A 22630-nucleotide genomic window follows, 5' to 3' on the forward strand; every position below is an offset into this window, starting at 1 on the left:
TGAATCTAATACTGATTCCATCTGTTGTGAGCTAACCCTGGTAGGCAGCTAAGCACCACATAGGCACTCACTCCCATCCCCTCAGTGGGATGGGGGAAGAGGAAGGGAAGAGTAAAAGTAAGAAAACTTGAGGTTTTAGATAAAAAAATAAAAATAATTTTTAAAAGGATTAATTAGTGAAGGATAGGTGTAAGAAGACAGAAAGATGACAACAAAACAATCAATTCAAAGGCCATCACTCACCATCTCCCATGGGTCAACCAATACCCATCCATTTCCTGAGCAAAAGATGGCTAACTAACATAAAAAACCATTTTTTTACCTTTTTTTGTTTTGCTGAGCATGTCATTTTATGTCATGGAATATCTCCTTAGTTGGTTAGGTTCTTCTGCATGCTTGTGTCCCCTCCCAACCTGCTGTGCACCCCTCTATCTAATTGCTGGGGAGGGGAGTGGGGTAGAGTGAGAAACAGAGAAGTCCTTGATGCTGTGCAAACTGTTCAGCAATAGCTAAAACATTAGTGTGTTATCAGTATTGTTTTAGTTACAAATCTAAAACACAACACCATACGAGCTGCTAAGAAGAAATTAAACTCTATGCCAGCCAGGTCCGCTGTATTATTAAAGCATTTATCATCTCTTCCTAATGAAGGGACTGATACATAAACAAATAATTTCCCCAGAGACATAGAGTTTTAAATCAGATGGAACTGATATGTTCTTGTCTGACCATCAGTGTGAAGTAAACCAAAGGACTTCCAAGCTATGGCAAGTAACTTCTGTTGCTTTAGGGAAAGACATCTGATAATTGCTGTAATTTCTGCATTCGACGACAATTATGCCAAAGTTAATTGTTTCAACACTTAATTACCTTTTCCTAATACAGAAAACGTAGCATGTGTCTAGCCTGACCCTAACTATCCAGATCCTGGCTTTAATTCGGCTCCTGTAGGAAGCCCATCCTGTAAGAGAGCTTTGCTTGTTTGTGAAATTAAGAGAAATATTAACAGCAGCTGGGGGAAGAGAGTAGGACTTATGTTTTCCTGGGCACAGGAAGTTATATTTTGGAGCTATTACAAAGACTGTTTCACAGGGGGCAACTTTGGCTTGCCAGAGTGTGTGCTCTGGCATTGACCCAGCAATGCACTGTACAATCTGCTTACCTTTGACAATGAAAAGATGGTTTACCACCTCACTGGCAAAAGTACTGTAAGTCCTAGAGGATCCGATCAGTGAAGACTGTCACAGAGCAAAAAGGACAGAGTTCCTTTATTCCAAAAGGGGTTCTTACCCTACCAGCTGGCTGAAGAGAAAGTTTACAGATTATAGACACACCTTCAGTGTTCAACCCTCTTTTGAGAATGGCTTGTTCACAATTATTTTTTTCAGTAGGTGCCAGATGGCATTCAACAGCCCTGGTTTTTCATTCCATGTATTGAAGTGTCAAGCATTCACTAGACCCTCATAGCCAAACTGTGCAAGACCAGAGGTCTTACTGGCCCTGGATTTGGAATGGATATCCAAGTGGGAGTAAAAAGGGGTGAGTATCCTGTTTTTCCCTGAGGTATCTCTCCCAGCCTTCTACTATTTCCACTTCAGAGAATTCCTGAGTGACAGCTGGTTGCTATGCCTCCTCAGTGGATTTCTCTTCTCTGAACTTGTTTCATCTCATTTTGACACCATGTAGACTTGTGTGCTCAAAATTATTCATCCTGTCTCTGTGGTGCCTAATGCCCCTCTTTAGTCCTGATTCAACTCCCTCCCACCAAAAAAAACCCCCACAAACCAAACCCCACAAACCCCAAACCAACTCCCCCCAAAAAACAACCTCCAAAAACCCAGCCCCCAAACCCACAATTCTTTGCACAGACAAAGCAAAGCAAAGAACCATGTTTCCTAACTGAAGTCTAGAAAAGACTGGACTGTTGCAACTCTAGAGGGTTGTCTGAGAAATATTTAGAGCTGTAGATGTTTTAAATCAACACCTTAGCACCTTTCAGGAACTATATACTTAAGGGGTAGAAGTGATATATTTCAGAATACAAAACATCTGTTGATGCTGTGCTTTCCCCCTGCTCTGCCTGCCTTGTTTCTTGGAACCAAAGGACAGATGGTGGCCATGCTGATGGGGACAAAGAGCAGTTAACTTGGCTCTCCCCATTGGGTTGCGTTTGCAAATAACAAGGAGTAAGAGGAAACAAATCTTTTCTGTTTCAGAGAGAGCACAGAAGAGCCTCCAGTACCACTCAGATGCACGACAAGAGAACAAGGGTTGGTGAAGCTTTGACTTTTCCCTTCCATTTAGTGTTCTACATGGCCAAAGATACCAAGGAAGATGGGATAAAGATTATTCATTGATAAGAAACTGTGGCAGTAGCAGATTACTTTTTCTGGGATCAGAGAAGGAATTGTATCTTTCTGTCTTCTGTCAAGTTTTACTAATTTCATAGTTCCAGAGCAAAGTTGTTGTCTGTGCTAACTTCATGCACACATTTAACTGGTAAGGTACTAACTATTTTGATACATACAGAGCATTAAAAAAAAACCCAACAAATATTATGAGTCAGAAGGAGGTATTGGTAAGATCTGAGCAGCTCCATGTTTTTTTTTGTCTGAGGAACTTGATTCCAGTGGAAGAGATTATTATCTTAGTAAGCCCTCAAGGAAATGAACAAGTAATCAAATGGGCTGAAACAAAATAAGCATCTCCAAAATCCTTTCCCATTTTATTTCAAAGGTTTTGGAATATTATGGCAATTCTCAGGAATTTTTAAATAATTTCACTCAGATTTAAATAGCTACTTTACTTTTACTCTCTTGAGAGCTCTGCTATTGCCTCTTGCTAGCTTTCTAAGGTCAAGTCTGGCACTTGGGATTCTGTGATACTGTTCCAAACCTAAAGCAGCCATATAAGCTGGTTTCACTTCATCATGCATGTAGATGTTTTCCACCTACTTTGCACATTTTCCAGCCTTACCATCTCTTTCATACTGTGTTGTTAGCTTGTGTTTCTCTGGGGGGTTTTTCTTGCACATTTGAGTACTGATGAAACTTCCTGAGTGAGTTTTTGTTGTTTGGGATGACTGTGAAAGGTAATATGCTCAAGACTCTAGCAAAGGCAAAACAAAACCTTAGCATACCATTTTGCCACTCTTACTTATTGGGCTGCCTGGTCTCCTGAGTCAGAGGACCATGAGTGTGGGAACAGTGACTTTCCATTTGTGAACACTGAAATTATAAGGGACCAGCTGTATCAGCTGAACATCCACAAGTCCATGGGGCCTGATGGGATTTATCCCGTGTTTTGCTGATTAAGGATACCAATTAAACTCGGACACCAGAGTGAAAAGGGTAGGCGTATTTTACCAGTGATAACCGAATAATGTAATAGAGTAATACAGAAAACATGCAGTAAGAAGAAAGCAGAATAGTGCACTTAAAGCAACAAACAGGAAAATACAGGGTAATGCATCAAATCATTACTACATGAGAGAGAGAGAATAGTGATTAAGAGAGATACATCACCACTTGCATATATTATCATCATCATCCAGATCCGCAGACGCTGGGCAGCCCCGGTTGCAGTGAGGATTTGGAGAGCCTGTCCCGGCAAGTGGGAAATCCTACACGGTGCATCCACCCATAGGTGAGGCATCCAAAGTCGCTGCAAACGGGCCCAGCCTTATATACCAGAGAACGACAAGCCAGAATAGCTGGCATCTTTGTTTTGAGTGGAAAACTTCTGGTTTCATTCTCCTGTTGGATTCCACGCAAAGCCTGGCCAGGGCTCGGGGCGGGGAACCAAGGGAGTTTCTAACAAGGCCAAATACTTGGGTTCTCAGCCTTGAACAAGGCTGCGAAAGGAAAGTTGGATACATTCTCTCCTCACTACTAATTATATTTTGTCTTTCACTAGCGAGTTTACATATTTTATTAATGACTACATGCCAGGTTAGCAGCTTCAGCTGGGGGCCTGTTGTTCAGGCTTCAGTATTTCAATGCTTTAGCACTTTTTACACCAGCATAAGTGGGTTGTTATAACTTAGTACAATACCTACTAGCACAATGGTTATCAGTTATAAAATATACAGGATTCATCTATAGGTCAATTCTGGCTTGGCCCTATTGTCCAAGCCTTAGCACTTCATCCCAGATTTCTGAAGGAGCCAGCAGATGTTATGGCAGGACCCCTCTCTATCATCTACTAAAGATCTTGGGAGTCTGGGGAGGTCCCTGCTGACTCTAAGGTAGCCAATGTTATTCCAGTCTACAAAAAGTCCTGAGGTAAGACCCAGGGAACTACAGACCTATTAGTTTAACCTCAGTTCCTGGAAAAATGATGGAGAAGATTATACTCGGTACTGTTGAAAGGCATTTAAAGAATAATGCAATCATCAGGCACAGTCAACATGGGTTCACAAAAGGAAAGTCCTGTTTAACTAATCTGATATCCTTCTATGATAGGGTCACCCACCTAGTGGATGAAGGGAAGGCCATGGATGTAGTTCTTCTGAAAAAGGCTATTGATGTTGTCCCTCACAGCCTCCTTCTAGACACATCATCCAACTGTGGGGTGAGCAGGTTCATGACACACTGGGTGAAGAACTGGTGGAAGGGCAGAGCTCAAATTGTTGTAGTGAACAGAGCTACATCTGACTGGTGACTGGTCACCAGTGATGTGTCTCAGGGTTCAATTCTAGGGCCAGTTCTATTCAATATATTCATCAATGATCTGGATACAGGAGTTGAATGCACCATTAGCAAGTTTGCCAATGATACCAAACTGGGATGTCCTGTTGACTCTTTTGAGGGACAGGAGGCCTTGCAGAGGGTTCTAGATAGATTGGAGAATTGATTAATAGGATGAAATTTAGCAAGTCATGAACATGAGCCGGCAGTGTGCCCAGGTGGCCAAGAAAGCCAACGGCATCCTGGCTTGTATTAGAAATAGTGTGACCAGCAGAAGTAGGGAGGTGATAGTCCCCCTGTACTCTGCACTGGTGAGGCCACACCTGGAGTGTTGTGTCCAGTTTTGGGCACCTCAATACAAGAGAGATATCAAGGTGCTGGAGCGAGTGCAGAGGAGGGCAATGAAGCTGGTGAAGGGCCTGGAGAACAAATCCTATGAGGAGAGATTGAGGGAGCTGGGTCTGTTCAGTTTGAGGAAGAGAAGGCTGAGGGGAGACCTCATCACTCTCTACAGCTACCTGAAAGGACATTGTAGAGAGGTTGGTGCTGGTTTCACAGGTAATTCATGACAGAACAAGAAGGAACGGCTTTAAACTGCAACAGGGGAGGTTTAGACTGGCCATTAGGAAAAAAAATTTTCACAGAAAGAGTGGTTAGACAGTGGAATAGGCTGCCCAGGGAGGTGGTGGAGTCACCATCCCTGGGTGTGTTTAAGGGTCGTTTAGATGAGATGTTAGGGGATATGGTGTAGGGGAGAACTTTGTAGAGTAGGGCTGATGGTTGGACTCGATGATCCAAAGGGTCTTTTCCAACCTGAATGATTCTATGATTCTAAGTCAAAATATGGGGTTCTGCACCTAGGATGGAGTAATGTCAGACACAAATATAAATTGGGAGAGAAGTGGCTGGAGAGCAGCCCTGCAGAAAGCGATCTGGGGGTGCTGGTTGGCAGCAGGCTCAGTGTGGGTCAGCAGTGTGACCTGGCAGCCAAGAGGACAAATCATATCCTAGGGTGCATCAAACACAGCATACCCAGCTGGTCAAAGAGGTGGTTATCCTGTTGGTGTGGCCTTACCTTGAATACTGTGTGCAGTTCTGGGTCCCACAATTTAAGAAGGCTGTGAAGGTCCTTGAATGCGTCCAGAGGAGGGCAACAAAGAGCTGGTGAACGGACTGGAAGGCCTGTCCTGTGAGGAGTGGCTAAGGACTTTGGGCAGGAAGATGAGGGTTGACCTCATTGCTCTCTACAGCTTACTGAGGAGTGGAAGTGGAGAGTGAGGTGCTGATCTCTTCTTCCTGTTATCCAGTGACAGGATGCATGGAAATGGATCAAAGCTGCATCAGGGGAGGTTTAGACTGGACATCAGGAAGCATTTCTTTACCGAGAGGGTGGTCAAACACTGGAACAAACTTCCTAGAGAGGTGGTTGGTGCCCCAACACTGTCAATGTTTAAGAGGCACTTGCACAATGCCCTTAACAACATGGTTTAGCTTTTGATCAGCCCTGAATTGGTCAGACAGTTGGACTAGATGATCACTGTAGGTCTCTTCCAACTGAAATAGTCTATTCTATTCTATCTGATGCGTTCAGGATTCACTGGAGACCTGCAAAGAAATGCACTTGTTCAAGGCATGAACATGCCTGGAAACAACAGTAGAGCTCATGTAATCTTACAGGGAAATAGGCATTTCCTTTCCTACTCCTGAACTTTCTCCTCTCTCTCCTCTCCTCAGTTACATCTAGAGGAAGAAAGTACTTCAATAATTAAGTGGTTAAGATTGGTGATACTTTCTATCTACAGGAAGTAGTAAACCATATGTTGTTCTCTTCTGACCTCGGAGGTGTTTACTATATTGAATGAACCAATACATCAACCGTGCCTATCCACTTAGGCGTCCAGTCACATAATAGATTTGAATCACTCTCTTTCCTACCTACTTTAGTCCATTGAGGACATTATTGATAGCGATGACATAGATGTTTGTAAGAAGTATTTGGTGGAGGTGTTGCTTGATTCTTTATAGTTTTCAAGCTAGTGGTGTATGAACTATAGCTCTATATTCAGCACATTTTCAGGAACAGGCTCTGAAATAATTTGTCAGCCTTAACAGTGAACCAAAGGTACTGAGGATGAATTCAATGAGAGCTGATCAGACCAGCACATACCTAAAAGTTAGGTTACAGTCATGGGTCTGGGTTTCTTGGAGATCTGGTTCTTGAACATTTAGGAGCAATACACTTCCAGTAAGTCCAATAGTCCGGAATTTGCCTTAGTTCTATGAAAGCACAATGAAGACTGCAAAAATACTGTAGTCTTTATCTTTCAAAATAATGAATATGGCTTCTTGCCTTCTCTGGCAAAGACATCAAAAGCAACCTTCTATTTCTATCATCTGTATTTACTAAAGAGTAGTATGAAGCTGTAATTCCTGAACTGAGATCTTTCTGTATTTTTATTTTCTTTGGTTTTCTAGAATGTAGCAAATACTCCCTTACTTTGCCAAGCCTATCCTGCAGGGCTTAGCTCAGGAACTAATTTGCCTATCAGTCACTCAGCCAGCTCTAAATTTGTATTTTCAATGGAGACTTGATTACATAGACTCAGTGTGGGGTAGATGGTGTCTGGCTCTCAGTGATATACTTGGAAGGATTCTGTATATGAAAGTATATTTAGTGGGTGAAGAAGTGAAAATGCATGATTTAATTCCATCCCTGTTTGATTCAATGTTTGAGTAAAATGGTAGGAAGTGTTGACTGCAGATCAACACAAGCTTTGCTATCCTGGAAAATGCCATGAGGAGAACATCCATTTCATCTGTCCTACTGTGTTCCCTTGAACATAAAAGGATTATATTAAAACAGTAACTGTGTTTTTATATCAGAAAAACACTATTTTCGTTCTCCAGTGATCAATGCTCAAAATTATTTTAGAGGAGAAAATGTGGCATTAGGATTCTGCATCCGGGGTTTATTGCCTCACCAGAAACAATAGACGTGTCTAGCTTTTCCCAGTGATATGGAAACCTGACCTCCTGATGAATGCGTACAAATGTTTAGACTCAACTAGTGTGCCTGAAAATGTGGGCTTTGGTCATACTTGGTACTAAAACAAGATGGGGTGTTATACTACCACACCTCCCTTTCCTTTGAACGTCATTCATGATATTTGTGGATTCAGTTGGTCTCTTTAGTTCCCCTCTTTTGTTTTCCAAATGGCTAAAACAGAATTCTCTAGAGAGCCAACCTCATTTAGTCCACATGACTCCCTATATATCACGAAATTCAGATGTTTTGATACTTTCTGCAGAACTTTTCCTTGGAGGGAAAGACTTCACAGGTAATTGGCAAAGCATGAAGTTTGACTATAGCCCATGTAAGATAGACCTGTAAGTTTAAGATTGTCATGATGACAAATTGGATTGCTCTTGTGTTTTACATGACAGGAAGGAAGTTGGGGAAGTATGCAGCCTCTGATTTACGAACAATAAGGCTGAAAAGGCTTATAGCTATTTAACCCAAGACTTCCCAAAGGGCAGATGGCAGAATTTACACCATATTTGTATTAAAGCCCATCTTTCTGTAACATTGCAAGTCTTACTTCTAGGATCTGAGTGTCACTAAGTCTGGTGTTTTTTCTTATAAACCACGCAATGTTTGTGAAATGCATCATGGCAAAGGAAGTATTCGAAGGAAAATAATAAGATAGCCCACTGTCTGTTTCTGGAAGGTTGCTTGAAGGAAGGAACACCAGGACAAGATGAGAAAACAACATTTGAAAACTTTAGTGAGCTGGACTTCTTACTAGTGTTGAAGGAAGGATGAAATAAGGAAAGTACACAAAGTGAGGTGAAAGGTTAGTGTTCAAACTGCTTTTGGCAATGGAAGACAGGTGAAGGGGTTACTGAAACAGAAAATAACCCCATGGCAGGCTATGAAAATGGCCTTTGAAACATCCTGCCAAGTAGACAATGAGCACAGCAAGACTGCATTCATCAAGGCCAAAGAAAAGGCTGTTCTAGTCAGAGAGTGAGATAAGGAGAGCTAGGGGATGAGTTTTACGTATGTGCAGAGAAAGTAAAGTTTCTGAGGAATGAACCTGCCAACAGCCTAAATGTAGGGACCTAGATGTATTCATTTCAGTTTAAGATCTTGCAAGATTAAATCTTGTGTTGCAGGCAGAGTAATGATTAAATCCATAGTGATCAAGAAAGGAAAGGAGGTCAACTTTTTAGGGGGAGCTTGGCCATAATTCAGCATAAGCTCTAGAGCTGTTGATGCTGTGCTTTGTCTTGTTATTAATTTAATATAGAATAGTGCATACAGAAACCTCTTTCTTTATGTGTTTTATTATTTTCATTTTTTACCCCAAAAAAGTCTTTGGAAGGGAGACTGAAAACAACAATTTTCATTAAATTTTGTAAAACGTTATGTTTGTAATTAAAAACAGTAAAAAACAAACAAACCCCCTAATGCCCATATAATCAAACACTGCCTTTTACGATAGCTGTCTTTCCTACCAGTTCAAATCAACAGTTAGTAGGTTTGTGGGGAGCATGCAGTAGGAAAAGAAAAGTTAGTTTTCACAAAATATTGCCTAGAAGTCATGGAGAACACTAGGTGCAGGGCAAGAATCTTTTAATCAGTCAATGGAAGTGTTCCATATCTCAGGAAAATAAAGGTGTCTTGATACCTCTATTTCTCTCAGAGCAATTGAAACCAGACTTCATGTTAGAGAAGAAAAACTAAAATTTAAAGTGGTGGTGGTAGGGCTGTAAAGAATTCCATGTAATGAGCTCATCTGCAGACAGAAAACCAGGATGATCTTCCCAAATAACATTCCTCTGCTAGCTGAAATACCTATGTGAAAGACCCATAATGATTCTTTGAATGTATTTTCAGGCAAGACATTGTTGCTGTATTAAGTCCCTTAAGATGGAGCCAAGGTTTGAGACTGCAACTCAAGAAGCATTTAATAACTTTTTTACTGTAGCCCATGTGCATTTGCTGGCACAAACTCTCTCAGATGGATTGTATTCTAAACCGCCACAGGCATAGCCATGCTAGAACAGGGTGTATTTTGCAATTTATCTGTGGCCTGGTCTGTACTGAACAGTTTTCTCTGCAGTTGGCAGTATTAAATGCTCTGTCATTACTTTGAAAGAACAGCTTTTGTCTCTCAGATGATCAGGACAATCACGTTTTTGTAATGGGAATATGTTTACAATCGCTTTGTTTTTCTTATCTCTGACTAATGTTGTGCTGTATTGATAGTGGTGTTAGGAAAACCTCTACTGACTTGTGAAGAATGCAGAAAGATTTTATGGGACAAAGGCAGTCACTTGTCTATGTAGAGTAAGTTAGCTCAGCAAAGGTAAGTCCAGGCAAAGATACTAGTTGTGGCTCTGCAGGAAGCACTCACCACACTTGATATTTGAAAAATCAGTCCTTCTGGGTTGCAGACATTTTCAGGAAAGCAATTACAGGCTTCCATTTGTGTGTGGCTGAATGTTTATGAACCAGCTGCTCAAGCTGGTGAACTTTTCATGACTGAAGCAGGTGGAGTTTAACAGTTGCATCCCCTTCCCTTCCTCTATTTCATTTGATATTCCCTAAAGATTTGCTCTGGGAAGGCTAACAAGTCTCCCTCTTATCAAATTGCAATTGCATTGATATTGGTGTATTCAGGAAACTGGGTGTACCAAAGATGCTCTGCTGCACACCGTCTTTTCCTACATAACTCTCACTGACTTTTGGTAGGCTTAGTTTTGTGCTCTCAGCGCAAGGCCCCAGAAAATGTAAGTGCTTCTTATCTACTGTAAGAAAGATTAAAATCCTTGCACTTGTTCACATCGAACACCTCATAGAATTTCAGAATCTTTCTGAAAAGACTGTGAAGCAGAATTTATGATGAATATTTTTGCAGCCAGAATGGGGAAAAAACAGCATGGGGAAAATATGTGGCAGTGCTGTAAGAAGATAAATTCTCAGCTTTGTTACTGAGAAAACTACAATTTTTAATGTGAATTTAATGGAATTTTAAAAATTAAGATTATATTTATATTCTCTACCAATTTCTATTTTAAAATCTCTTAAAATTTTTGTCTTTGTTTCTCCTCTGATCTGCTTTTCTGCCACACACCTCTGAAAAACCAGTGCTGTCAGTTTGTGTTGTCTCAAACATTTGTACTTGTGTACATTTTATCTCTAGAAAAAATTAGTAAAACATGTACAGGGATTGAATGTACTTACTGAAGTAGAGGTGCAAATGAATACACCAAGTAACCTAAGAAGTTAATAACATTAGGGAAAGGGATCCTGATCATTACTAATGGTAGAACTGAGAGAATGAAGAATGGTGCTTGTCACTTCAGACTCTGCTGTGATATAAGCAGAGAAACAACCACAGAATATCTTGCTTGCTTCAGAATATCCTGGCCCCTCTTCTCCATCTTCTCTTAAATCCTTTGCTTGTATCTCTTTGTAGATGGAAGATTATTTATTGCTTTAATTTCTGTGGTATGTGGTTACTGTGATTTTCTTCAGACAATATCCCATGGCTTTTCTAGCTTCCACTTTAGATATCTCCTTGTGTTCATTGTGACATCTTTATTTTCACATGTGCTGATGAAATATGTTGTCTCGAAGGTTCCTTAGGGAGTTTTCCATGCCCTCCCCCTCATTTCACTTTTTCTTGATGTTTTATATTCCCATTGAGATTTGAGACACAAGGACTTCTAGTTGTCTGTGTTAATTTATTGTCTCTTAGCTCTGAGCATCTTAACAGTGCCATATGCCATATTAGCAACTTTTGGAGACCTTGGCTTTAAACTTGAATTCTGTGAATTTGCATGAGTGTTTGATTATGTTCTTATCTAACAAGGGGGTGATAAAATATTTTACTTTTTAGCTAGACCATACTGATGATCATTTCTGTTCTTCTGCAGTGTCTGAAGGCTTAGGATAGTAGCGGCACTGTGTAGCTTTCCAAGGACAAGCTTGGGATGGACCCTGCAGGTTTGAGAGGCGGACCCATGCAAACCTCATGAAGTTCAACAGGGCCAAGTGCAAGGTCCTGCATATGGAACGGGGCAATCCCAAGCACAAATACAGGCTGGGTGATGAGTGGATTGAGAGCAGCCCTGCGGAGAAGGACTTGGGGGTATTAGTGAATGGAAAATTGGCTGTGAGCCAGCAATGTGCCCTCACAGCCCAGAAAGCCAACTGTATCCTGGGCTGCATCAAGAGAAGTGTGGCCAGCAGGTCGAGGGAGGGGATTCTCCCCCTCTACTCCACTCTCATGAGACCCCCCCTGCAGTGCTGTGTCCAGCTCTGGGGCCCCCAACATAAGAAGGACATGGACCTTTTGGAGCAGGTCCAGAGGAGGCCACAAAGATGCTCAGGGGGCTGGAGCACCTTCCCTATGAGGACAGGCTGAGAGAGTTGGGGGTGTTCAGCCTGGAGAAGAGAAGGCTCCGTGGAGATGTTATAGCGGCCTTCCAGTACTTAAAGGGGCTACAGGAAAGATTTGGACAGACCCTTTATCAGGTGGTATAGTGATAGGACAATGGGTGACAGTTTTAAACTGAAAGAGGGTAGATTTAGATTAGATGTAAGGAAGAAATTCTTTACTGTGAGGGTGCTGAGACACTGGAGCAGGTTGCCCAGAGAAGTTGTGGCTGCCTCCTCCCTGGAAGGGATCAAGGCCAGGTTGGACGGGGCTTTGAGCAACTTGGTCTAGTGGAAGGTGTCCCTGCCCATGGCAGGGGGGGTTGGGACTAGATGATCTTTAAGGTCCCTTCCAACCCAAACCTTTCTATGATTCTATGACAGTCTGGCTTGCAGGCCATATTTGCAATATTATTTACCATTTGATTGGGCTGATGAAAAACAAAAGAGCCATTAGAAGAAATTGAAAAAATGAAAAGAAAAGAAAAAATTTCATATAATTTTTATATGAAAATTAATTTCTCTTGGCTTTTTTTGGTGATGAGGTGTATGTTTCCATGTAGTTATGTAGAGGACTTCCATAATTACAATTTAACTCTGCTGTCTTACATCAAAAACTATCCATCTCTCTCCTGTCTCTTAATATTGCCTTCTAATGAGTTTACATTCCTGTTGGAGGGTTTATCTTCTCCTAGGTGGATAAACTCTGCTAAGCATGGGGTGAGACTTATTGCTAGTGTCCTGCTGCAGAGATTTTTGGCATGTTGCAAAGGTCCAGTTCATCTAAGAGTCTTCCATCAGATTGCAGCTGAAAGGAGCAAAAAATTTACAAAAAAACCCCAAAAAAGATGGTTTCTTTGTTTTGCTGTTGATAGACATTCTTCGCCTTACTCTGGAGCAGGTCATGCCTGGGCTCACAACTTCACTAAACTAATTGCTGAGAAGTGTTTGGTATCTCTGAAAGATTTTTGGGGCAGACTTGTCCTTTAGTTTTAAGATATAGAGGAAACTCCATATGCCAATATCAGTACCATCTAGCAGGAGATACCACCAAATGTTACTATAATATTGCAGTATTGATGCTCTGAATACTCTAAATATATTGCATTTTGAGGTTTAGATTTGAGTAGTTCCTCACTGATTCCTTTCACTTCCACAAACGAACCCCCTCACATCTCTAAAAGGATTCACACTAGCTATTGCTATTTCAGGAACTTCGTACTTTTAAAAAAGTAATTTTTAAAAAAGGAATTATGCAGAAAGGAAATAAAAATAGAAATCAAGGCTAATTTTGTACTCTGCCCCTGGCAGTCACTCTTTGCTTCCCACCTTTCTCTTTCCTCAAGTGTCTCTAATGGTTTTTCCTCCGGCAGGCTACGCCAAGCTTGCTAAGCCTGGTTAACTCTCCAAGTTTGAAATAGCTTGTTCTTTCCTCAGAAGCAATGCCACCAAGCAGCTAGCAAAACCGGAGCTCTTCCCTTTGTACACTGTTTGAGGGATAATGGCCAGATTTTAGAAGGTCACACACCCACATACTCTGGCTGACACTGCTGGAGAGGTGTAGCTGCCCTGCACACCTGAGAAATGCAGTCCTCTTTCAGTTCCAAAGACCGCTGTCAAATTAAACTAGACAGTGCTGTCTAAAGGCAGTGTCTGAAATATGATCCTAAGAGAAAGAGATTAGAAAAGAGCAAGAAGGAGGGGAAAAGCACTCCTTTTCTTCCATTGGCTTCCCTTTTGCCACGTTCAACTGTACACAGTTGAGTGGCAGATTCATTGATTCTTTTCCATAGCTCCGGCTTTCATACAGAAGGGGGAAGATATTTCAAAAACCAGATAATGTGATTATGAAAGCTATCAGAGAGTATATAAAGACAGAAGTAGAATTCAGTGTGGTAATTTTTTTTTTTTTAAAGAAGGCTGAATTTTAAACAGTTTCCTTTTATGTCCACTGCAACTGGAATCACAGTTACTGTTGAGAATACTGGAAAGAAACTTTAACATGTACGTAAACGTATAAACAATCTCTTTTACTTTCTTGAAAGAGATCTCAAACAATCATTTGGTCCACAGTGGTATAGTCATCATTATTTGGAGAGAAAAATGTGAGTACTTTTACAGTTTTAACTGTTTCAGAATAGATTTCACAAGGCAAAAAACCTCAGCTAGTTCTGGTTTTGTCATCTGCAGTTTTAAACACCAAAGCAGAAAACACATTGTGATGTGTAAGTACTATACTGGAGGCTACTGAGAAAAAAATGCATCTTTACTTGAGACACTATGCGCAGAATTGACACCTTATCTCAAAAGGGATATTTCAGAAATCGAATGCAAAGAAGGGTGATGACTCCATTAGAGTGCTGGGGTAGGTCTCCTCTGAAGCAAAGCTATGAAGTTTCATACTGTAAAACAGAAAAAAATATTTAACACTCTAGAGGGAGTAGATCAAGAGCTTCTGTGTTTTCCCTATACATGCACATTTGAACCAAAGCACAGTCAATGAAACTAAATAGCGAGAAGTTCAAGTTCAACCAACAGAAATTTTCTTTTCCACACAATTTGTGATTAAGATGTGCAAACTCCTGAGAACAGCAGTGAAAGTGAATTAGAAAGGGATTAGATGTTTGCATATGGATAACGAGAGTCTCAGTGTTGTTGGTGGTAAATGTTTTGGAGTGGATGGTAAATCTTGTGCTTTGGCATCCAGAAGACTGATAAAAATCTGTTGAGATGGATCAAATTTCCCCCTTGTGGGTTTTAAGTGTGTCATCCCTTGAAGCCTCTAATACCAGGGAGATACAACATACTGTAATAAATGGACTTCTCTGATCCAGAATGGTAATCTGGGATACAGAGCAAAAGTGCCTTAGGCTTTCAGCTAAGAGTTTGAATGTGATTCAGCAAACCATGGGAATTAAGTATGTACTTGAAATTAAACACTGTCTAAATATGTTGTTGTATAGGAATATGTTTACTGTCAAGAAAATCTTCCTCTTCATAAAATATTACAGGAAGAAGCTGTAAAAAATGAATGAAGTCAGCGTGAATTTGAAGTTTCTACTGAATGTTTTAAAGTTTTAAAGTGCCTATTCGTCCTTAATACTTTTAGAGAATACTGCAGGCAGACCTCAGGTTTCTTTTGTTTAATAAAATGTTTTCACTGCCTCTCCATTACAACTGGCTCACCGTATGCTTAAATGTTTTTGTTACAATGGTGCACATCTAAATAGATCTGCGCAACAGAAGCATATGCTTGCACCAAAAAAAAAAAAAAGTCAGGTGACTTGTGAATACCTGTTTCTCATTCAGTTGGAATTCTAAAATTCATATCCTGGCAACCTAATCTAAGGGGAGGACGGGTGTTTTGTCTAAGTTACTGTAGTTAATCCTGCTGACCCACCTCTATTTCTATGTATGTTGTCTTTATGAAAATATCAATGATCCATGAGAAAGCTCCGTCTTCCAATTAACCTAGTGGGCACCTTGTGTTTGGTATTGTGTGGGTTCTGTGGGACAGTAAAGAATACTTGGTTGATAAGTGTACTTTGAGAGACATAGGTTTTCTTTTCCCTGTCATTCAACATTTAATACAACATAGTTACAGGCTGAACAATGTACAAGTACACCTATATCCTACCTCTAGGAAAGTATAAAGAGGAGGCAAGACATAAAAGATGTTGTGTTATTGTAAGTATATTTCTGGATGGAAAATGCATTTCTCTGATACTTTATTGTTTAATTTCAACTTCAAGTAAATATTGTGGACAAGAAAAATTCCTTGATGTGTTTTTGCTCAAGAACAAGGTGTATGCTCCCTTTTTAATGGATTTGTAAAGGGGATGATAGCAGTGTTGTTTCAGCCTTTTCCAACATCTAAATCTTGCTAAATAATTCAATAAAAATCATAGCTACAGTGAATAGTAATTAGGTTTATGAAAGGAAGAACAGTTACTTCAGGTAACGCATTGCTCAGGCAAATATCTATCATTATTCACTGTTAACATAACTGCAGGTCACACTTGTTTAAAACAAAGCGAGCAGTGCAATTCCCATTTGAGAAAGTTAAGGCCAGAATATATCCTTGTACTTTTCAGTACAGCTGTTAAGTTTCACCCAGTTAGCCTGTGCTCAGTCCAAAAGCTAGATGAAATTTTAACTGCAATTACACTGGGATGTGAGATTTACCATGGCTGTCTCTTAGAAAGATGAATCTCTGCTCTATCTCCAGGTATTAGCCAACCTTTTCCAGTTTAGATGACCAGGGTGTTCAGAACAAGTAACTGGACTTGTCCAACTAGACCACGTCAGGTGCTCCGTGCACCCTGTTAAGCATTTAAACACTGTTCAAAAATATTTAAAGGAACAAACTTTATAAGAAGTATCCAAACTCCCTATTGACAGACCCTGATATGAGTTTGATATTCAAACATCCACCACTTTTAGCTGTTCACTTCAGTAAGATTTCCCCGGTTTATAGTATCTCATGCCGCCCAGTTTCTGACTGTTTTTGAGTAGTTCACAAGTTTTCAAAGTGCACTGTGTTCTTGAACACCTTCCACTGCTGTGGCTGCTTGCTTTGGGGGTCAGAGGAGGTGACCATAGTCAAATACATTTTTTTGTACCAAAATAATTGGATCAATTGTATTTAGTCTATCTCATCAGAACCTTTCAATTTGGTGAAGTTCTGCATTTCAAGGGATAATAGTCCATAAAAATACCCTTTTATTCCATTGAAAAGGTTAAATAAATAATGAAAGGAATGAGAAATATTGCAGTGTGGTCTGACATTATGCAATCAGCGTGGCTGATGTGATTTATCAGTCTTTTACAACTCCTTTTGCTGCCAAAGGAACTGTTCCATGAAAAATATTCTGTAGAGTGGGAGACATGATTTTTTAGGTATGTCTTATTTTTATGACACACATCAATGTAGACTCACTAGATTTGTAGAAAAAGACCACCAGTCACAGAAATTTTCCCTTTGCTTCCTTTCATCCTTATTTTCCACCAGTGTTCCCTGCATGGGGACTATGCTCTCCTGCTTCCTTCTGAACCACTAAGCCAGCAGCCCAGATTTGCATGACCACAAGAAACACAACTGTTTTTCTTGCTATATGCTTAATATTTAATATGTAACATTCAGCTCTGTGTTCTAAGTTAAATCGTTCAATAGACTATGTATTATTCAACAGGGGAAACTTAGAATGTTAAATAAGCAGGAATTTAAGATCCATTTATATGAATGGGCCTGATTACATAATATTTTCTTGCTCTATTTTAGGTTCATTATTACTTTTAATTCTTTCATTATTTGATTAATTTTAAAGCGAAGCAATTTGCCATCCAGGCCACTTCTCGCATTGACCTCCTTTCTTCTAGATAAGTACAAATGTGAAGTTAGTACCTAGCCCGAATGTGTAATGCATTCAAAATTAATAGATGGGCAAAATCTGCTTGAGTGTTACAAAAGCAGGATGAATAAATGTGCTGGGATTTTTTTACCCTCCATATAGTTTCTTACAGAGGTTTAGAGGTATTTTTGCGGAGTATTCTTTTATTAAAGAGGGTGGAAGTTTTGTACTTCCTGGCACATGTAAATTACTTATGCATTCCTAGCTCCTATTGCTATTTATCTCACAATAACAACGGGAGTCCCCACCAGACTGATTTGCTGTGCAAGCACATACTAAGATTAAGGTATCTTCAGTAAAGCACAGAGCTCACAACTGAGTCTTGAGATAGGCCGAAGAACAGCAGCACAGATTTTCTATGTTTTATTTACTGATCAAGGATTTAAGTATGAAAAAAAAATCTGGTGCCAGTTTTGCCAAGGTGTTTGATTGCCTCACTTCCATTTAAATGAATGTGAATTAAGTGCCAATTTCCAGTTAAAAAACTGGCTGACAGTGACATCTAAAAAAAATATACCAGGTCTTGGCTAGAGACACAAACTGCCCTCAAGTTTGCCGATATCCATTCCAAAATAAGTCAACTTTTTAGCACAACCCTTTGAATCATTTGGTGCTTGATAAATAATACTAACCCTCCCACCCCCAGTGCGAAACCTAGAGCTGCTATGATATGATTCCTCAAGAAAGTAGGAGACATGACTCTTAGCACTTATCCTATCTTCCTGCAGCAGCAGAAATTCAATCTAACAAATCCCCTCTGAGATCTGAGGAAGAAGACGATGTCTAGTAGTATAAAGAGAAGAAATTTTTTTTCTCTCTTCAATCCATGACAAATCTTATCAATCTTGCCTGGGAGAAACCACTGTTCTTGGATTGTTAGAAATCATCTTGTAATTTTCCAACCTAAGTCTATTTCTGAACATTATCCAATTGATCTTGTGCCAGTATCGTACTTAAAGTTAGCTAGCTCTTCCACTATCATGACATTCATCCTTTACAGGCATGAGTCACCATATTCTCCTTCAACCTTTATATTCCTATGCCAAGTCCAGCTTTCATCCTTGTCCCCCAATGATCTTAGTTGACCTTTTTTGTTGCTCTTTCCATTTACGTTCTTTTATCTTGAAAACAGGTGCTTAGAAATGTAAATACAATTCTATCTGAGGCCACACCAGGCCAGAATATCAGATGTCTGTGCCCGGGTGCGCGAGTGTCAGTGGTGGGGGCTGCAGGGCAGCCTCTGTGGGGAGAGGCCGGGGCTGCCCCCGTGCCGGACACAGCCGGTCCCAGCCGGCTCCAACGGCCCCAGCGCAGGACACAGCTGAGCCCCTCAGCCAAGCTGGGGGCGCCCGGGGGAAACCAGGTTTCAGCAAGGGCCAAAGGCGGCCCAGGCAGAGGAGGAGGAAGCCAAGGAGGGAGCAGCAGCAGAGGGACCCCGAGGCCGGAGGACGAGGAGGGCAGGAGGTGCTGCAGGCCCGGAGCAGGGATCCCCTGCAGCCCTGGAGAGACCCCGCGGGAGCAGAGACCCACCCTGCAGCCCGGGGAGGGCCCCACGCCGCAGCGGGGGGATATTTCCTGCAGGAGCTGCGGCCGTGGAGAGCCCAGGCGGGAGCAGGTTGTCCCTGAAGGACTGCAGCCCGGGGAAGGGCCCGGCTGGAGCAGGGACACGGGGCAGGAGGGAGGAGCGGCCCAGAGGGCTGCGAGGGACCCACCGCAACCCCCAGCCCCAACCCCTGTGCCCCTTGGAGGGGAGAGGAGTCACCATTAGCCGGGGTCCTTATTTCTCCGTGCGGGAACAGAAACGATGCAACACCAATGTGATGATCAGGTCGTCCATCTTTTTTATTATATATATATTCCTTTTCTGGTTACATTTATACTCTACTAAGTTCCGTACACGCACTCATCTATCTTCTAATAGGCTACAGGTCATCTACACGCGCTGTTCACGCGCCTCTACAAGCATTTGCATTGGTTAATTGCAATTAGCACGTAAGGCCCAAAACTTGCCAAAACTCCCTTATCTCATACCCTGTTTTGCTCAGACTTGTGTGCTTTTGCTGACCACAGGTGTTTCTCACTTATCTGCTATCTTGTGTGTTTTTGCCAGCCTTATTTTGCTGGCCTTGTCTTCGTCCTTGCATTCTTCTGTCTGCACTAACTTTCTCCCAGCGCGGCCCAGACTCCTACAGGGGAGAAGGTGGGACTGGGGAAAGGGATGGGGGGAAGGTGGTTTTTTTTAATGTTTGTCTTTGTTTCTCACTATCAGAATCTATTTTAATTGTAAATCAATTAAATTAATTTTCCCCATATAATCCTGTTTTGCCCATGACGGTAATTGGTAAGTGATCTCCCTGTCTTTATCTTGACCTATGAACTTTCTCATCCTGTTTTCTCCTCTTGTACCACTGAAGAGGAAGAGTCAATGAATGACTGGTAGGAGTTTGGCCCTTAACCAAGGTTAACCTACCACAGAGAAACACAGGAATGACTGCATTATAAGGCTTCTGAAAGTTATTTTTAAAGAATCTCAGTGTCCCTTGTGTTTTACCAAGGGGCAAATGGAGCCTCTTGTGGGATCAGTTGATGTGCCCATTTCACCCTGCCTGAGGGTTTATCATGCTCATACTGAATTTCTTCTCCATTTTTTGATGGCTGAGAGAAGTGTCTTGACTGTCCTTGCTGGTCCAGAAGAGACTGGAATCATGAAGGTTGTGGTCTGCATTTCCATATGCCTGTGAGAGCCCACTCTGAGCCGGAGGCCATATGACATGAATACATGTGTCTGTACCCAAGTTAGTAAGTCCTTCTGACAGCCCTTGATATTTATTAGTTCAGGCTTTGAGCCATACTAACGCAGCTGCATGTCTCTGCCTATACACTCAGCTAGCAGAGACTATTTTTGTTTCCCCTGCCTGCATAAATCCACAAGATATATTCTGAGTGACCCTAGACTGAGGTTTGCCAGGAAAAATCATGACTTGAAGAATAGCAGATTTATTTTTTATTTCAGCATTTAGAAGAAAGCAGCTTCCCAAAACATCTAGGCATGATCTGCATAGTACTAAATGTTATGTGTGTGAGATACTGCAGTCTCTATTTGCATTTATGCTGAGAGAGCAATGCTGCACAAGGAGGTGTGTTTGTAAGTAGTATTGAGACATCCCTCTGAATTACAGCAGTCTGCTAGGTTCCTAGTGGTGAGAAGTGACACACTAAAGATGTGCAAAAGAGTTAAGCATCTTTGCTTCACCCCAGGTGTGATTCAGAGCTTTCTGTGAGGCCCTGACTGACTTTTAAAAAAAGTACTGACTCAAGCTTTCCTGAGAGATGAGAGGAATTGTCTCAAACGTTTATGGGCTGCGTGCTTCTGCGGCATGAGAGAGATAAACCCTCTAATGTTCATAAATGTGCATGTCACTTCTGCTGTGCATGTGACTTCTGTCTCTGTATCAGAGACCAGCAATGGCTGGGAGTGATAAGAAATCTCATCTTTGTCTCCCAAATGAAGGAAACTCAATGTATGAGGTTATAGGATGGGGGACACATAATTGCACATCAGTGTTTACAGGGGTGGAATAAATGAAGGACCAGACTGGAGTGAGGAACCATACACTGAAATGAGCTCAAGCAAGTGAATTTCATTTTTAATGTGTAAACATTTAGCCCTAGGTGTTGTTCAACTCAGATATGCTTGCAGTACCAGTATATGTACAAGGATGTGAAGGTTTTTTTCTGCTTTCATCTGCACTAGAGTGCACTCTATGTATAGACTTATTGCCATAAGTTATTTCCCACCAGCTGCAGGAAGCATGTAAGCAACAGTCCTTCAGTCTCAAAGTCTGAATGTGATTTTCCTTTTCATGAAGTTTTCTGCTTTGGTTCTTAAGGAATACTTAAGAGAAAATAAAATGCTATGCAATTATGATCATTAGTGTAGATACTTAAAGTTAAAATAATCACAATTGTTTATGGAATGCACAAAGAAAGAGCAAAAATTACTAGAAGAAAATTTTTATTTCAGTGGCTGAATGATGGGCAAGGAACTTGGTGGTTTGTTTCTAATCTGCCCTCTAGTGTTCAGGACTCCTTATCCTCTGGTGCGTGGTCATGTCCAAGGACTTGTCTGAGCATGGGAAATGAACAAGGGAAGTACAGAAAAAAGGAAATGGAATAACAGTTGAAATAGTGGAAAAAACTTGCTAATGTCCTTCACAGTATGAGTTCAAAGGATTCAGTTAATTTCATTCATTTGTCATATTAGAGAATCAGGAGAAAAAATACATTGCAAAAGGGATCAACAAGTCCAACCTCATCTCAGATTTCTTAGTCTTTTAAAAGATTAAGCTGACAAAGTCTTTGTATGTATGCAAAGTTGTGGAAAGATTCATACATTCAGAGATTATTTTCCTTGTGATTGAAAGAGATTTGTTGAACTTTCCTAGAAATACCTGAGTAATTTAAAATGTGAATTTATGGTAATTCAGAACTTGAGAAATATAAATACGAGAATATTTTAAAAACAACTTTGTTTGAAATTGAGCTTATCCTTTAGAACCAGCATTGCATTAGTCATCTTCTCAAAATATTTTTAAAATTTCAAATTCAATAGGAAAAGAGGTTTTGCATAAAAAAATATTAACTCATTCTAGAAACACTGATTGAAACTATATGCTAAATGTGCACTAAAACTATGTGTAACTTGCTTAGTTCTTTAAGACCCAAATTTGTGTTTGTGCCTGTATGTACAAAAGCACTCATACGTATAATATCTTGTCATCATGTGATTATGGACTAAATCATATTGTGTGTGTATACGTATATATGTAATGTCTGTGTGCATTTGTATAAATTCATATATATAAAGAAAGTATATTTGTGGATATATGTATAAATGTGTGTGTATATATATTTTCATATATATATATATAGATGTGTGACTCTAGATCATTAAAACATAAGGAACTAGAAAAATGGGACTTCTGCATTGTTTGTGTAGATACTGGATGATCTGGAACAAGGTGTTCAGCTACTTACTTCAGACCACTACGGTACTTAAATAGTATTTAAGATATTTGACTCTT

At 40.7% G+C, this 22630-nt stretch overlaps 1 protein-coding gene across 1 annotated transcript in view; it reads left to right on the forward strand.

Annotated features, from left to right (window-relative positions):
• Positions 1–2254: 2254 nt before the first annotated feature.
• The window catches only part of FAM135B (family with sequence similarity 135 member B), a 250570-nt gene continuing 230194 nt past the window's right edge, over positions 2255–22630 (forward strand). Inside the window, exon 1 of the mRNA XM_074833913.1 lies at positions 2255–2270. The gene's annotated coding sequence lies outside the window, so the exon portion shown is untranslated. The remainder of the gene's footprint in view (positions 2271–22630) is intronic.

This window comes from Strix aluco, chromosome 1 (assembly GCF_031877795.1).
Source record: "Strix aluco isolate bStrAlu1 chromosome 1, bStrAlu1.hap1, whole genome shotgun sequence".
Taxonomy (NCBI): Eukaryota; Metazoa; Chordata; class Aves; order Strigiformes; family Strigidae; genus Strix; species Strix aluco.